This window comes from Lactuca sativa, chromosome 1 (assembly GCF_002870075.4).
Source record: "Lactuca sativa cultivar Salinas chromosome 1, Lsat_Salinas_v11, whole genome shotgun sequence".
NCBI lineage: Eukaryota > Viridiplantae > Streptophyta > Magnoliopsida > Asterales > Asteraceae > Lactuca > Lactuca sativa.
Window position 1 is genome coordinate 75982893 of NC_056623.2, and position 19103 is coordinate 76001995.

Consider the following 19103-nt stretch of genomic DNA (forward strand, 5'->3'; position numbering starts at 1 on the left):
AGAACGCAGTGATAAGCCAATTGAAATGACTGAAATCCATCATATATTAAGATCACCACTTACTAATCGCCAAATCAAAATAAAACTTATATCGCTTAAAGTTCTCGGGTTTTAAAACAAACCAAACTAAGAGTTTTTAAGCCAATTCACTTGCAAATCTAATGCCTCTCGACTTTGTCTAACTGTCAGACTTGGTCAATGACATCGGCTTAGGAATGAATCGACAAGATTATATTTCGATATGACATGTTGACTATGATGTATTTACATATGACTCACTATCAAATGTGTTGGAACTTACTGCGTATGTGTAATGTGAGCTGGTGTAAATTTGGGATCCATACTCGAGGTAAGTTCACCCAAAGTCACAAGAAATTTCATAAGGACCATCAATGATTGAATTTCAACAAAGATGTCACTAACGAATCTCTTTTGGTCACATTGTCTTCTTTGCAATTTAACCAACTGCAACATACTCTAAGGTTTCAAATCCACAATGGTGTTATACTTGGTACTCTTCCAAGCTAAAACTTCCCCATTCAAAGAAGCACAAAATCTGACTGCAAACGGAATCATCTCTATTGTTATGGAAATTAGCATCAATGTAACTCTTACAATGATCTCTTCCATACTATCAAGATCATCTCTCTTGTCCTCCAAGGATACTTAAGAATGTTCTTGATCTTGATTCATTGATTCTTGCCAAATTGAACTAATCCAACCAGTGATGCACGAAGCATACAAGTCATTAGATGTGGTACATGTCATGACATGTATGATTGATCCCATAGGAGAAGCATGTGGGACTTGAATCATTTGCTTTAGCTCAATAGTAGAACTAGAACATTAGCATTGCTCAATGTCATGCCAGCCTAAACTCCTTTTTGAGTTCTGCATATCGAGTTTCCTCAACATTCCATGTACTTTGGCTTAATCCAATGAATCACTTTGATCTATCTCCATAGATCCTTATTATGTACGTGTTTTGTATCTCCCATGTATATCACAGTGAAACAATTCTCATACCAAGCCTAGCTTTTACACTTGCTAAGTTAGAATATAGTTTCTTATGAATCGTACATTATCTATGTACAATACACGGATGACTAAAGTGCTCCCACTAGCACTGACATATATATGGCTTATCTGTGTTTCTCGAAATTCAAACTCCTTGAACTTTTCTCATTGAAACAAAGATTTCAATTACTCCTACTAGCTTTGACATATATATGGCTTATCTTTATTTCTCGAAATTCAAACTCCTTGAACTTTCTCATTGAAATAATGATCCCACTTGTGAGATGCTTATTTCGGTCCATAAATGAACTTATTAAGCTTACACATCCTTCAAAACCTATCTTGGTTTAATTATGTGTTTGTTCCTATCCATGATTGTCTTTACTTGAAGATCCGCTTGCACCTAAGGGTTAAGGTCAGGTGCTAGGTCTACCAAATAACAACATACATGGATTGAATCTCGCTTTCCAATTCGTCTTTCTATGTTGTTGCCTTTAGGGCCTACCATAGCTTCCGATAGCTGGTACACTCTGATTGCTATCTACCAGTGACTCAAATACCTTAGCAATATAAACTCTTATATAACTAGGTCCATGACGTCTTCCATCAGATCTATAAGAAAAGATGGAAATAAGTTAGTTTCCTTAATAGCTCTTTCAATTCCAAATTGAATGCTATGTCCAACTTTAGGCTCTTCGTTGGTTGACTCTTGAATCTTATCAAGATCAGTGTCGCTCCCACTAGCCCTTTTGGAAACCAGCTCCCTCTCTTGGAAGACTGTCCTTTGAGCAACATACACTTTGTTCTTAGAGTTGTTAAAAAATTATCCAAAATGCTTGATGGCCTCTCCAATGAGATAACACATCTTCAATCAAGGTCCTAGATTTTTGAGCGCTTCACGACAAGCGTAAGCCTAATAATTGTAGGCTTACATATATGGCAGTGAGGAAAGAATCCCACTTCACATATCATAGAGTGATTCAGAAACCTACATAGTTGGCATAAAACCAAAGGAGTTCTTGTAACACTATTCATTGTACAATCCACGAATTGTTAGCAAACACAATGCAACTCATCTAGTACAAAATCAATGAACGATTTGTTTCTCTATCCAACTAACACTTCCTAGTGGCAGTGTTTTGGGAGGAGATAGATCATGAAACTCCTTGATGATCACTTAGACGATCGATAAAGTTTGGACTGAGATTCTCACTATGAGTGTCTCATCCTATTGCCCAATTGATTCTTAACTTCGTTATATGAGAGCTCTAAACACCTGAGAGGTTCCAAACTCACATTCATACGAAGTTGGTCTCACTATGTATCAAGGTTAAACTGAACGGTCCATTAGTGTGAACTAATCCCAACAGATACTCACATCACCCAGTGACGCATTCATCATCTTTCTTGATAAAAAAGATTTGCATTTATAATAAGACTCGAGGTCAAATGATATCCAAAATCTGATCCAACTGGATACTTGGTAATGCATTTCTCATTTATGTATCCAAGACTATGATTCCAGAAATACATTTCACCCAAACATTTGGATGTAATTGAATAAGTACTTATTATAGTCAATCTGAACGATCCATTAGTTGAACTAACATCAACAAATATTCACAATAATACACCTTATTCAAATGTTCGAATCAATTTTGAACTATTGCTACTATACTAGCTTCATAGATTTCATGAATTTCTTTTAACATGTTAGAATGCTCCACATTTAAATAAGTCAGAACTATCTCATGAATCATAGTATAAAAAATTTCAATTATAATACCATAGACTAAACATTTTTTTGAAAAGAGTTGTCTTTTGATCCTATGAATGTAGCAAGGGCTTGGCATTCATGATCAAATTATCTTCTCCATGTTTTAGTCTTCTTACTTCATTTTAGTGACTGCACATTCTTGCAAATGCCAGCACTAATCCTTAGCAACACACTCAAGGTTTAGAAGTAATGTTTTGATGGCATTATAAATCCATATATTTGATTGAAAAACAGACATGGAAGAACTAGTTATCTTTTGATCCAATGGAAAGTAGCACGGGCTCGTGATCCATGATCAAATTTAACTTCTTCATGTTCTAGTCCTTTCACCTCACATATACATTTGGGCAAATTTGATTTCTTAGTCCTTTTCTTGTTTTGGAAACAAGAAACTATCAGAACATGTCTTAGAATAAGCCTTCCTTTTTCCTAGGTATTAGGGCCTAAATTAGGTATACCAATCGCCTTTTAAACCATGGGTAATTGGCTTTCTTCTTCTTGACACTTCTATTCATGGGAGTGTTTTGAAGCATGAGTTTCTATGATTGGCCACGCTAGTTTCAAAAGGAAACCTTAACATGCTACACAACTCCTTAATGGAAATTCCAAGTTGTTTATATCAAAATCAGAATGAATTGATCATATGTACATGTTAGCTAGTCGACTAACCATAGTCAACTCCTAACTCAAGGAAATTCCATTTTACTTCAATATGTCAATTTACAACGTGCATTTGATAATTACTCTTTCTAACAATTTAGAATGCAATGTTTGAAGTAACCTAGGAAGAGCAAAGGCGTGATCTCTCCTTTCATTTATGAGAACTATTCCCAAACTACGAATTTGACAAGATTGATCATCCTCATAGTTAATCCTCTCAAAGGTTTATAGCAGTAGATTTTAGTGGATAAGGTTATAGACATCATTCAATGACAAATTCCATTATAGTTTGTTTTACTTATCCTTAGAAAATAATCACCCAAAATTATTTTAAAAGGCTAGGATTAATATTTGGCTCCATGATGTGTAAAGGGATGTCGTAAACACACCATAAAGTTATTTAGGTAGGCAAAGCCCATTGCCAATTTCAATCACTATGAAACTTCTAGATCTTTGAGATTCATTGACTATCAATGCCATGTTAATCTCGGATTATGTTCATCTCAAATTCAATGACGGGGTCGCTGCAGATCACTGAACAGATGGTGAATCGACCATACAAAATTACGTCATCCCCGACTTAAGTTACGCTGGAGATTCGCGAGTTCCACATCATTCTCTACCTATACTCTCAAATTGACATGGCGGTTAACCACGTGAGCTCCATCAACAAGTTATAAAGAGAATGTGCAACTTTTATGGATTAAGAATTAACCTTGCAAAATCGCATAGTCCCCAGCTCAAGTTACGATTGAGATTCGCGAGTTCCATATCATTCTCAACTATATTCTAGATTGATGTGTCAGTTAACCACACGAGCTCCACCAACAGAATATAAAGAGAATGTGAAATTTTCATGGATAATATAAACTCACATTCTATTAATAAAACGGGATTTTGTTTTATACTTGTATTTAGAATACTTTTATATTGACCATTATCACTATCAAACCTTTTCGGTAACTCCATTCTCAAAATGCAATAGGGCGGTGAGGGTGGTAAGCGCGAAGCATATTAAAAACCGACCTCATTAGGAATCATAGAGACCTCCTTAAAACCCTACATTAGAATGGGTGAGCCTAGTCGAGGTAAGACTGACAATGTCAATTTGTAACTTTCTTATACATATAGTAGACACGATTCTAATATATATAAATTCAAGGGGTAAATTTAAAACTTTTTAAATTTAGTTGTCCATTATTAATTCTAATTAAGTGCGAGGATGCAATGTAACAATTAATAAATCATGAGGGGTTAATATTCAAATTTATGATTCTCTATTAATTACAAATAATATTAAGTATTTAAATTCACTTAAATAATAATAAATATTCAAATTTAAAATATGATTAAATAATATTTATCCATAAATATTCAAATTTAAATAAACACATTTAAATAGTATTTAATTTTCCATATTTAATCCAATTAGGTATTTATCCATGCAAGATAAAGCTTGAATTCGAAAAATAAGCAAGATTAAAATTCGATAATCCTGATATACTAAGTTCACGTCGTGATCCCAGATCAGGGTTTCATCACATTACGAATTTTCCAATTAAACTTTCATCATTCGGTTCCAAAACAATATTTTCAGAAAACATGGATGTAGGGTGAAGGTAACCATGTGTAACGCCCGTAGATCCGGGCTAGTCAATTTAGAGACGATAGGCGTCAAAAATGACTTTTTGATGGAAGATTATCTAGAATGATTAATCTTAACCAAGTTGTAGTATATGTCACAAGGTTTCCGTGCATATAAAGAACGCTAAAATCCGAGTTATAACGAAGAAGTTATGACCCGTCGAAGTTTCGCGACAGAACCGGCACGACGCAATGCAACGTAAAAAGTGAATTTACGTTAGAGCGGTATTTAGCCGAAGCAATCTAAATGAGAATCGAAGATCTCATTGTTGGTATCGAAGCGATAAAAAGTTAGGCGAGAACGGACGTCAAACGAAGAAGTTATGAATTTTTAACGAAAGTTTCTGTCCCGGCCTATTAAAAATAAATAATAAAAATAAAAGTCAAAATTAGCCGACGTAGTCTAAACGAAAGTTGTAGATCGTAGTCTCACCTTCGCGTGGATATAAAGAACGTCGAAAACGGAGTTCGTATGAAGAAGATATTAATTTCCGAAGATTATTAAATAATTTGTATTTATTTTTAATCTTTAATTCGGAAGCATTATCCGAAGGAGTCACCGGTCTGATCCGAGGTACGCCCCGCGTACTCCGAAGTGTCGACATTCGCAGCAAGTGGCTTCGGATGACGAACGCGGTGATGTTTTTCGGACCAGTACGCCCCGCGTACTCCGAGGTTCCAGCCTCCTATAAATAGGATGCGAGGGCAGCCGACCCAAATGCCAATTTCCTCTCTTCTCTCTCCCGTTTTGCATCGATTTGCGTGCCAGAAATACCCCGAAGCCCCGGTATCATACTCGAGCCCCGAGGCGAGTCCCGAGATCCCGAAGATCCCGAGAAGTGCGGTTCCCGAGCCGAAGCTCTGCCCGCGAGAAGTTCGATTTTTGAAGAGATCTTCCAGATCTGCTGAGGATTACTACTTCTGCAAGTCGTAGTGCTGTCCGATCATCTTCTGATCAAGTGAGTGTGTAGTTATTTTCTTCTAACGCATAATTATTAAGTATTTTCTATGAAATACGTGCTACGTGTATAATATAAGGTTGTTTATATGTGTGGGTGTATAGTCCCTTTTATAAACACGGGTATAATACAAGTATTGTTTGAATGTATTTAGTGTATGTTTGGGAGAGTGTATGGTTACTTTCTTCTAACACATAAATATGAAGTATTTGGTATAAAATACGTGCTATGTGTTTATATATTGTTGTTTATTTGAGATGAGTATGGAATGAATGTTTTATATAGTTTTTAAATGAGATAAACTGTATGTGTATTCTATATCTACAAATATGTTGGGTAGAACATGGGTAGATGAGATAGTTGGTATGTGATAAAGTGATGGGGTATGAAAGATGATTAAGAATGATATTGGTAGACGCACCAATTAAAGAATGTCATAAAACTAGCAGATGTGCTGGAGAATAATATCGGTAGATGCACCAAGTAGTGAATGTCGTAATCCTGGCAGATGCGCTTATAGGATAATGTCGGCAGAAGCGCCAAATAGAGATTGTCATAATAAAAGCAGATGCGCTTATAGAGTAATCCTGGCAGATGCGCTTATAGGATAATGTCGGCAGATGCGCCAAATAGAGATTGTCATAATAAAAGCAGATGCGCTTATAGGGTAATCTTGGCAGATGCACTTATAAGATAATGTCGGCAGATGCGCCTAAAAGAGAATGTCATAAACCTGGCAGTCGCGCCTCATAGTGTATGACGGAATCATGGCAGAGGCGCTTAAAGGATGATGTTGGTAGATGGGCCTTATGTAGCAATAGATTTGTGCTAATTCCTTAGGTCAATCCTAGGAATGGATGAATGACGGGTAGTTGAATTCTTAGGGTAAAATCCTAAGAAATAAAGGAGATAAAGGGGATGGGTAATTGTGTTGATTGTTTGATGGTTGAATATAATAATTATATTATTGTGGGTTGAAAACTCTATATGCTCACCAGGCTCCCAAGCCTAACCCACTCAGTTTTCTTTGCATTATAGGTAATGACACAAGAGTATAAGTTAGTGGACTTGACGAGAGGTTTTGGATTATAGATCAGTAGTTGAATAACTATTGTAAGGTCTATTTATATTGTTTATGCTTTTGGTCTGTATCGGAACATGACATCCCGAGGTTTTATTATTTAATGGAAATACATTCTCTTTGAGAAATGTTTTGATAAATGGTTATCATATTTTATTTTGGGAACAAATTCCGCAACCGTTTTCTTTAAAAGATTACTCTGATTTTAAAAACAAAGCATAAACAAATTGGTCTTTTCTGGCCGTGAAAAAGGGGATGTCACAATTGGTATCAGAGCATTAGTTTAAGCGAACTAGGAATTTGTAGGAAATTTCTAGACTTAAACTTAGAATGCTAAGTAATGATTGTGAGGAGCGTGTCTAAATTATGTTAGGTAGTACACCTAAATTGACACAAGCACTAGTTTATTTTAGGAGTGATGCCTAAAATGCTTTTACGTGCTAAATGTTTTGTGTGATAGCTATATTGATGCTATTATTTATTCGGATCTATGGTCTATTGCCGACCGGATCTGGAAACCTTATGTGTTTAGGATTCTAAGCGTATGGCTACGATATTAGAATTAGCATGTAAACGTTTCGGAGTAATAAGGACGATTTAATTATCTGTCGTGATTGAGGATCTGAATTCACCTTCTTTGGTGTGTAGATCAAAAATGGTAAGAACCAGAAGTGGAGTTGGAAATGCTGATGAAAACAGGAATCAACCACCAGTGATTGAGCAAATACCTGTCGTAGCAGCAGCACCCGAGCCGATAACAATGGCTGGTGTACAAATGATGATTCAAACTATGTTGGATCGTCAAATGGAGGAGACTAGGCGGTTGCTTCAACAGAATCATGAAGAACTGTCAATTCATGTGGAAGAGCCCGAATTAAATGAAGGGCACTCAGAAGGTGGAAACTTCAGTGGGTCTATTGGTCAAGCCAACCCACCGATAGTTAGGCAAAACAACCATGATGGAAGGAATGATGGAATGGGATGTAAGTACAAGGACTTTCTAACTTGCAAACCATCGACCTTCAATGGAAAGGAGGATCCGATTGGAGTTATGGATTGGATCTCCGAAATGGAGTTAGCCTTCATGACTTGTGGCTGCAGAGGCAAGTTGCAAACTATCTATGCAGTGCGTCAATTCCGAGGTGGAGCCGTTCGTTGGTGGAACACTCTAGGGAAGACTTTAAGCCCTAATGAGCCACTGCAATTGACATGGGCAGAGTTCTTGGTGCAGTTCAAGCGCAAGTTCTGCTCGGCTCAAAATTTGTTGGAATTGGAGAATAAGTTTCTGACATTTACAAAAGGCAGCATGTCAGTTGATGAATACACTAATAACTTTACAAACAAGATGGAGTTTGCTTTGCGCATCGTTCCAGATGAGCTGACAAAGGTTGACCGGTACGCAAAGGGACTCTCATGGGAGTATGCAGTGCCAGTACGTCAGGCACCTACCTTAGAGGCAGCTATTTGGGCTGCCAAGTCTGTTGAGAATATGATCAAGGGGAGGACTGACAGTAAGGTTGAAGTTGGCGAGAAGAGAATGTTAGAAGGAACTTCAGGTTCTAATGAGAAAGGAAAATTCTCAAAGTCTGGAGGAGGAGGAAGGGATGAGGCAAGGTGGTGCGATAAGTGCAAAAAAAAGCACTCAGGAAAGTGTGGCGTGGAGGTGACATGTTTCAAATGTGGAAAGCATGGGCACTATGCCGATGAATGTAGTTTCAACAAAAAGGTGTGTTATGAATGTAAAGAAGAGGGGCACTTCAAGCAAGACTGCCCAAGGAAAAATCAAGCAGCAAGGCTAGAGGCGCCGCCAAAGCTAAAGGCAAGAGCATTTCAAATGATCCTTGATGAAGCAGATGGCAATGCAAGGAATCAGGAATAAGGATCTTATATCTAAAGATCAAGTTATAAAGTAGCGATATGAAAAGTATCATGTATGTAGCCTATTAGAGGCATTGTATAGGGTGAACTTGAATTTTTGTGTAATCGTTTCAAGGAATTTATATAAACCTTGGTTTTGTTAACTGATGTGTTGAATGATTGTCTGATTTTCTTGTATGGTGACTTGGTCGACTGCAAGACAATACTTGGGACGAGTATGAGTAGGTGTGAAAGGTAGTAGATGCATATACTACCAGAAGCACAGGACTCGCACTTGGATCAGGGAAAGTCACAAGGTTACCAAGAAACTAGTAATTGATTCCATTTTGTTCAAGTGTGTCATTACCCTTGTTTCGGTAATGACTAGTAATATGGTTCTTGTTCCGACCCTAGTGGTCATATTTAAATTTAAGTTCGATGGCGAGGAGTATGTACGTGGTCTAGAGGACCGAGTTAGATGTAACATCTGACTTAAGTCAGAAGGTTGAAGTTAATGCGATTGATAGTGTCGCCCTCGTTGTTAAAAGAAGTTTGTAGGTAGAAATGCTACATGCTGAAATGTGATTATATCACATTAGAATATGAAGGAAGGTATATTCCATTCTGGAATTTAACTTTATTAAAGACCGAGTCTAAGCGTCGCATCGTGCGATGAGAGGTCGATAGAGCACGACCCATCGGTTTGTTGCAATAGATAAAGGAAAGTATTTATCCTGAGAAGAAGAAGGAGTCCAAAATGAGGACTTATTTGGTAACTTGAAGGTTACGATTGAAAGTACAACATAGTACGATAAGCAGATGCAAGATTGGGCCTCGTTTGCGGTCAAGAAAGCCATAGAGTTAAATACTCTATCGAGAAAACATAGAAGTTACGGTTATTACCTAGGATAAATAAATAACGTGTGGAATCATTATGCAAGTCCTATTTCGTTAATGATTTCGGGACGTAATCATCCTAAGGGGGAGATAATTGTAACGCCCGTAGATCCGGGCTAGTCAATTTAGAGACGATAGGCGTCAAAAATGACTTTTTGATGGAAGATTATCTAGAAGGATTAATCTTAACCAAGTTGTAGTATATGTCACAAGGTTTCCGTGCATATAAAGAACGCCAAAATCCGAGTTATAACGAAGAAGTTATGACCCGTCGAAGTTTCGCGACAGAACCGGCACGATGCAATGCAACGTAAAAAGTGAATTTACGTTAGAGCGGTATTTAGCCGAAGCAATCTAAATGAGAATCGAAGATCTCATTGTTGGTATCGAAGCGATAAAAAGTTAGGCGAGAACGGACGTCAAACGAAGAAGTTATGAATTTTTAACGAAAGTTTCTGTCCCGGCCTATTAAAAATAAATAATAAAAATAAAAGTCAAAATTAGCCGACGGAGTCTAAACGAAAGTTGTAGATCGTAGTCTCACCTTCGCGTGGATATAAAGAACGTCGAAAACGGAGTTTGTATGAAGAAGATATGAATTTCCGAAGATTATTAAATAATTTGTATTTATTTTTAATCTTTAATTCGGAAGCATTATTCGAAGGAGTCACCGGTCTGATCCGAGGTACGCCCCGCGTACTCCGAAGTGTCGACATTCGCAGCAAGTGGCTTCGGATGACGAACGCGGTGACGTTTTTCGGACCAGTACGCCCCGCGTACTCCGAGGTTCCAGCCTCCTATAAATAGGATGCGAGGGCAGCCGACCCAAATGCCAATTTCCTCTCTTCTCTCTCCCGTTTTGCATCGATTTGCGTGCCAGAAATACCCCGAAGCCCCGGTATCATACTCGAGCCCCGAGGCGAGTCCCGAGATCCCGAAGATCCCGAGAAGTGCGGTTCCCGAGCCGAAGCTCTGCCCGCGAGAAGTTCGATTTTTGAAGAGATCTTCCAGATCTGCTGAGGATTACTACTTCTGCAAGTCGTAGTGTTGTCCGATCATCTTCTGATCAAGTGAGTGTGTAGTTATTTTCTTCTAACGCATAATTATTAAGTATTTTCTATGAAATACGTGCTACGTGTATAATATAAGGTTGTTTATATGTGTGGGTGTATAGTCCCTTTTATAAACACGGGTATAATACAAGTATTGTTTGAATGTATTTAGTGTATGTTTGGGAGAGTGTATGGTTACTTTCTTCTAACACATAAATATGAAGTATTTGGTATAAAATACGTGCTATGTGTTTATATATTGTTGTTTATTTGAGATGAGTATGGAATGAATGTTTTATATAGTTTTTAAATGAGATAAACTGTATGTGTATTCTATATCTACAAATATGTTGGGTAGAACATGGGTAGATGAGATAGTTGGTATGTGATAAAGTGATGGGGTATGAAAGATGATTAAGAATGATATTGGTAGAAGCACCAATTAAAGAATGTCATAAAACTAGCAGATGTGCTGGAGAATAATATCGGTAGATGCACCAAGTAGTGAATGTCGTAATCCTGGCAGATGCGCTTATAGGATAATGTCGGCAGATGCGCCAAATAGAGATTGTCATAATAAAAGCAGATGCGCTTATAGAGTAATCCTGGCAGATGCGTTTATAGGATAATGTCGGCAGATGCGCCAAATAGAGATTGTCATAATAAAAGCAGATGCGCTTATAGGGTAATCTTGGCAGATGCACTTATAAGATAATGTCGGCAGATGCGCCTAAAAGAGAATGTCATAAACCTGGCAGTCGCGCCTCATAGTGTATGACGGAATCATGGCAGAGGCGCTTAAAGGATGATGTTGGTAGATGGGCCTTATGTAGCAATAGATTTGTGCTAATTCCTTAGGTCAATCCTAGGAATGGATGAATGACGGGTAGTTGAATTCTTAGGGTAAAATCCTAAGAAATAAAGGAGATAATGGGGATAGGTAATTGGGTTGATTGTTTGATGGTTGAATATAATAATTATATTACTGTGGGTTGAAAACCCTATATGCTCACCAGGCTCCCAAGCCTGACCCACTCAGTTTTCTTTGCATTACAGGTAATGACACAAGAGTATAAGTTGGTGGACTTGACGAGAGGTTTTGGATTATAGATCAGTAGTTGAATAACTATTGTAAGGTCTATTTATATTGTTTATGCTTTTGGTCTGTATCGGAACATGACATCCCGAGGTTTTATTATTTAATGGAAATACATTCTCTTTGAGAAATGTTTTGATAAATGGTTATCATATTTTATTTTGGGAACAAATTCCGCAACCGTTTTCTTTAAAAGATTACTCTGATTTTAAAAACAAAGCATAAACAAATCGGTTTTTTCTGGCCGTGAAAAAGGGGATGTCACAGTTGGTATCAGAGCATTAGTTTAAGCGAACTAGGAATTTGTAGGAAATTTCTAGACTTAAACTTAGAATGCTAAGTAATGATTGTGAGGAGCGTGTCTAAATTATGTTAGGTAGTACACCTAAATTGACACAAGCACTAGTTTATTTTAGGAGTGATGCCTAAAATGCTTTTACTTGCTAAATGTTTTGTGTGATAGCTATATTGATGCTATTATTTATTCGGATCTATGGTCTGTTGCCAACCAGATCTGGAAACCTTATGTGTTTAGGATTCTAAGCGTATGGCTACGATATTAGAATTAGCATGTAAACGTTTCGGAGTAATAAGGACGATTTAATTATCTGTCGTGATTGAGGATCTGAATTCACCTTATTTGGTGTGTAGGTCAAAAATGGTAAGAACCAGAAGTGGAGTTGGAAATGCTGATGAAAACAGGAATCAACCACCAGTGATTGAGCAAATACTTGTCGTAGCAGCAGCACCCGAGCCGATAACAATGGCTGGTGTACAAACGATGATTCAAACTATGTTGGATCGTCAAATGGAGGAGACTAGGCGGTTGCTTCAACAGAATCATGAAGAACTGTCAATTCGTGTGGAAGAGCCCGAATTAAATGAAGGGCACTCAGAAGGTGGAAACTTCAGTGGGTCTATTGGTCAAGCCAACCCACCGATAGTTAGGCAAAACAACCATGATGGAAGGAATGATGGAATGGGATGCAAGTACAAGGACTTTCTAACTTGCAAACCATCGACCTTCAATGGAAAGGAGGATCCGATTGGAGTTATGGATTGGATCTCCAAAATGGAGTTAGCCTTCATGACTTGTGGCTGCAGAGGCAAGTTGCAAACTATCTATGCAGTGCGTCAATTCCGAGGTGGAGCCGTTCGTTGGTGGAACACTCTAGGGAAGACTTTAAGCCCTAATGAGCCACTGCAATTGACATGTGCAGAGTTCTTGGTGCAGTTCAAGCGCAAGTTCTGCTCGGCTCAAAATTTGTTGGAATTGGAGAATAAGTTTCTGACATTGACAAAAGGCAGCATGTCAGTTGATGAATACACTAATAACTTTACAAACAAGATGGAGTTTGCTTTGCGCATCGTTCCAGATGAGCTGACAAAGGTTGACCGGTACGCAAAGGGACTCTCATGGGAGTATGCAGTGCCAGTACGTCAGGCACCTACCTTAGAGGCAGCTATTTGGGCTGCCAAGTCTGTTGAGAATATGATCAAGGGGAGGACTGACAGTAAGGTTGAAGTTGGCAAGAAGAGAAAGTTAGAAGGAACTTCAGGTTCTAATGAGAACGGAAAATTCTCAAAGTCTGGAGGAGGAGGAAGGGATGAGGCAAGGTGGCGCGATAAGTGCAAAAAGAAGCACTCAGGAAAGTGTGGCGTGGAGGTGACATGTTTCAAGTGTGGAAAGCATGGGCACTATGCCGATGAATGTAGTTTCAACAAAAAGGTGTGTTATGAATGTAAAGAAGAGGGGCACTTCAAGCAAGACTGCCCAAGGTAAAATCAAGCAACAAGGCTAGAGGCGCCGCCAAAGCTAAAGGCAAGAGCATTTCAAATGATCCTTGATGAAGCAGATGGCAATGCAAGGAATCAGGAATAAGGATCTTATATCTAAAGATCAAGTTATAAAGTAGCGATATGAAAAGTATCATGTATGTAGCCTATTAGAGGCATTGTATAGGGTGAACTTGAATTTTTGTGTAATCGTTTCAAGGAATTTATATAAACCCTGGTTTTGTTTACTGATGTGTTGAATGATTGTCTGATTTTCTTGTATGGTGACTTGGTCGACTGCGAGACAATACTTGGGACGAGTATGAGTAGGTGTGAAAGGTAGTAGATGCATATACTACCAGAAGCACAGGACTCGCACTTGGATCAGGGAAAGTCACAAGGTTACCAAGAAACTAGTAATTGATTCCATTTTGTTCAAGTGTGTCATTACCCTTGTTTCGGTAATGACTAGTAATATGGTTCTTGTTCCGACCCTAGTGGTCATATTTAAATTTAAGTTCGATGGCGAGGAGTATGTACGTGGTCTAGAGGACCGAGTTAGATGTAACATCTGACTTAAGTCAGAAGGTTGAAGTTAATGCGATTGATAGTGTCGCCCTCGTTGTTAAAAGAAGTTTGTAGGTCGAAATGCTACATGCTGAAATGTGATTATATCACAATAGAATATGAAGGAAGGTATATTCCATTCTGGAATTTAACTTTATTAAAGACCGAGTCTAAGCGTCGCATCGTGCGATGAGAGGTCGATAGAGCACGACCCATCGGTTTGTTGCAATAGATAAAGGAAAGTATTTATCTTGAGAAGAAGAATGAGTCCAAAATGAGGACTTATTTGGTAACTTGAAGGTTACGATTGAAAGTACAACATAGTACGATAAGCAGATGCAAGATTGGGCCTCGTTTGCGGTCAAGAAAGCCATAGAGTTAAATACTCTATCGAGAAAACATAGAAGTTACGGTTATTACCTAGGATAAATAAATAACGTGTGGAATCATTATGCAAGTCCTATTTCGTTGATGATTCCGGGACGTAATCATCCTAAGGGGGAGATAATTGTAACGCCCGTAGATCCGGGCTAGTCAATTTAGAGACGATAGGCGTCAAAAATGACTTTTTGATGGAAGATTATCTAGAAGGATTAATCTTAACCAAGTTTTAGTATATGTCACAAGGTTTCCGTGCATATAAAGAACGCCAAAATCCGAGTTATAATGAAGAAGTTATGACCCGTCGAAGTTTCGCGACAGAACCGGCACGACGCAATGCAACGTAAAAAGTGAATTTACGTTAGAGTGGTATTTAGCCGAAGCAATCTAAATGAGAATCGAAGATCTCATTGTTGGTATCGAAGCGATAAAAAGTTAGGCGAGAACGGACATCAAACGAAGAAGTTATGAATTTTTAACGAAAGTTTCTGTCCCTGCCTATTAAAAATAAATAATAAAAATAAAAGTCAAAATTAGCCGATGTAGTCTAAACGAAAGTTGTAGATCGTAGTCTCACCTTCGCGTGGATATAAAGAACCTCGAAAACGGAGTTCGTATGAAGAAGATATGAATTTCCGAAGATTATTAAATAATTTGTATTTATTTTTAATCTTTAATTCTGAAGCATTATCCGAAGGAGTTACCGGTCTGATCCGAGGTACGCCCCGCGTACTCCGAAGTGTCGACATTCGCAGCAAGTGGCTTCGGATGACGAACGCAGTGACGTTTTTCGGACCAGTACGCCCCGCGTACTCCGAGGTTCCAGCCTCCTATAAATAGGATGCGAGGGCAGCCGACCCAAATGCCAATTTTCCTCTCTTCTCTCTCCCGTTTTGCATCGATTTGCGTGCCAGAAATACCCCGAACCCCCGGTATCATACTCGAGCCCCGAGGCGAGTCCCGAGATCCCAAAGATCCCGAGAAGTGCGGTTCCCGAGCCAAAGCTCTGCCCGCGAGAAATTCGATTTTTTAAGAGATCTTCTAGATCTGCTGAGGATTACTACTTCTGCAAGTCGTAGTGCTGTCCGATCATCTTCTGATCAAGTGAGTGTGTAGTTATTTTCTTCTAACGCATAATTATTAAGTATTTTCTATGAAATGCGTGCTACGTGTATAATATAAGGTTGTTTATATGTGTGGGTGTATAGTCCCTTTTATAAACACGGGTATAATACAAGTATTGTTTGAATGTATTTAGTGTATGTTTGGGAGAGTGTATGGTTACTTTCTTCTAACACATAAATATGAAGTATTTGGTATAAAATACGTGCTATGTGTTTATATATTGTTGTTTATTTGAGATGAGTATGGAATGAATGTTTTATATAGTTTTTAAATGAGATAAACTGTATGTGTATTCTATATCTACAAATATGTTGGGTACAACATGGGTAGATGAGATAGTTGGTATGTGATAAAGTGATGGGGTATGAAAGATGATTAAGAATGATATTGGTAGACGCACCAATTAAAGAATGTCATAAAACTAGCAGATGTGCTGGAGAATAATATCGGTAGATGCACCAAGTAGTGAATGTCGTAATCTTGGTAGATGCGCTTATAGGATAATGTCGGCAGATGCGCCAAATAGAGATTGTCATAATAAAAGCAGATGCGCTTATAGAGTAATCCTGGCAGATGCGCTTATAGGATAATGTCGGCAGATGCGCCAAATAGAGATTGTCATAATAAAAGCAGATGCGCTTATAGGGTAATCTTGGCAGATGCACTTATAAGATAATGTCGGCAGATGCGCCTAAAAGAGAATGTCATAAACCTAGCAGTCGCGCCTCATAGTGTATGGCGGAATCATGGCAGAGGCGCTTAAAGGATGATGTTGGTAGATGGGCCTTATGTAGCAATAGATTTGTGCTAATTCCTTAGGTCAATCCTAGGAATGGATGAATGACAGGTAGTTGAATTCTTAGGGTAAAATCCTAAGAAATAAAGGAGATAATGGGGATAGGTAATTGGGTTGATTGTTTGATGGTTGAGTATAATAATTATATTATTGTGGGTTGAAAACCCTATATGCTCACCAGGCTCCCAAGCCTGACCCACTCAGTTTTCTTTGCATTACAGGTAATGACACAAGAGTATAAGTTGGTGGACTTGACGAGAGGTTTTGGATTATAGATCAGTAGTTGAATAACTATTGTAAGGTCTATTTATATTGTTTATGCTTTTGGTCTGTATCGGAACATGACATCCCGAGGTTTTATTATTTAATGGAAATACATTCTCTTTGAGAAATGTTTTGATAAATGGTTATCATATTTTATTTTGGGAACAAATTCCACAACCGTTTTCTTTAAAAGATTACTCTGATTTTAAAAACAAAGCATAAAAAAATCGGTCTTTTCTGGCCGTGAAAAAGGGGATGTCACACCATGAACCGATGGCTCTGATGCCACTGTTGGGTTTTCTATGCATCAAATACACTCTAAAACTAGGCAGCGAAAAAATCGAAACAACGATACACCTAAGTGTACATGCATCTTATAGATCTATGGCTTCATGCTAATTATATCAACCCTAGAAAACTAAAACATAAGTAAGAAAATATACCTCTTATGTAGCCCTTGATCTCCATGCTTGAGATCTTGAACCTCCATGAAGTTGCTTGGATGAAAGGACCCAAACTAGAATCCCTCTAATGGTATCACACCCAATGACACCAAAGAGTGGAATAAAAATAACTAGGAGAAGGGTCGATTTCACAAACCCAAAGGGGTTAGAAATTGTCCTTAAGAGGGGAGGGAGAAGGGTTGGCGAATACATCAAGCCAAGGTGTAAGGAGGAATGAAATCCCTAAGGCCCTATTTATAGCCTTGGATGCCTCTTAGGGTTTAGTACTCCTTCCCATGTGGGACGGAGGCCTAACCATGAAATTTCACTCCTTTCCCATGTGGGATGGAGTAATTTTCATCCAACCCTAATTCAATAAGGTTCTAGAACATTCCTGATTAACCAACTATTAATGAACATTCAACCCTTTAATTAATTAAACTGTTAATTAATTCCCATAATATATTTCTAAAATATATTTCTAAAATATATTTCTAATTAGTTTCTAATTAATTATTAACCATAATAGTTAATAAACTAATTGCTCCTTTATTTATTCTACTCAATTTGGGTCTTGAAGGCAACCCAAAAGGACCCTGTTATTATTAGAAATATTACCAATAGTTAATGACCTTGGACACTATTCCAACACCATGTTCTCGATCACAAGCCAACAATCAAACAAGAACATGACAAGAGACCGAGTCTATGTCCCTAACTCCACCCTTTTTGTAACATCCCAATTTTCAGGTATAAATTTAAAAGCTCATATATGTATTTCAGGACAACTCGACGAGTTGGAAGGCTCCAACTCGTCGTGTAGAGTATTTAATGTCAGCGTATATTTCAATGTCTACTCGATGAGTTGGAAGACCCTAACTCGACGAGTTGAGGGCTGAAGATGAATGTAACGATGAGATTTTCAAAACAAAATTTTCATTTTTCAACAACCAAATTTATATAAAAATATTCTCAAAAGTATTCATCAATAGTTATCGAAACATAACATTTCCCATCACAAAATCAAATCCCTTCTCTAGTGTGTACAGGTCACGCCGGTGCCTTCCCACGGTCCTCACTAGTACCTGAAACACATAACACAATAACTATAAGCATAAATGCTTAGTGAGTTCCCCAAAATACCACACGCAACACATACGCCACTCGAGGCTACTGTACGACCCACTGGTCGATGTCTCCCAGTGGGATCCTCCAGTCCCGTAGCTTGTTGGACCCTCTGGTCCGGTCATAGCTCGTTGGACCCTCCGGCCCGGTTTGTATCGTTGGACCCTCCGGTCCGGTCTATAAAATCATACAACATACATATATCACATAGCACATGATCTCATACATAACACATAAGACCCTCTGGTCAACACATAATACCACTCTAGATAACGTATAGTGAGAAGACTCACCTCGTGTAACTCGGTAACTCAGAAATCTCGGACTCAGTGAAGTAAGACCTAGCCTCCGCCTAATCATATGAAATAAACACTTGTCAACAACATATTTCCCAATGCTAGACCATTCCCTCTAATCACTCTCAGGAAAGGTAAAAGACCATTTTACCCTTTACTTGGCTCAAATACACTAAAGTTGACCAAACCCTAAAAGTCATCAAAATTCAACCCTCCGGGTTACGTTGCGCGTACCAAACGTGTACGTTAGGCGTACCCGGAGCTTTCACAGAATCGAGGTATGCGGCCCC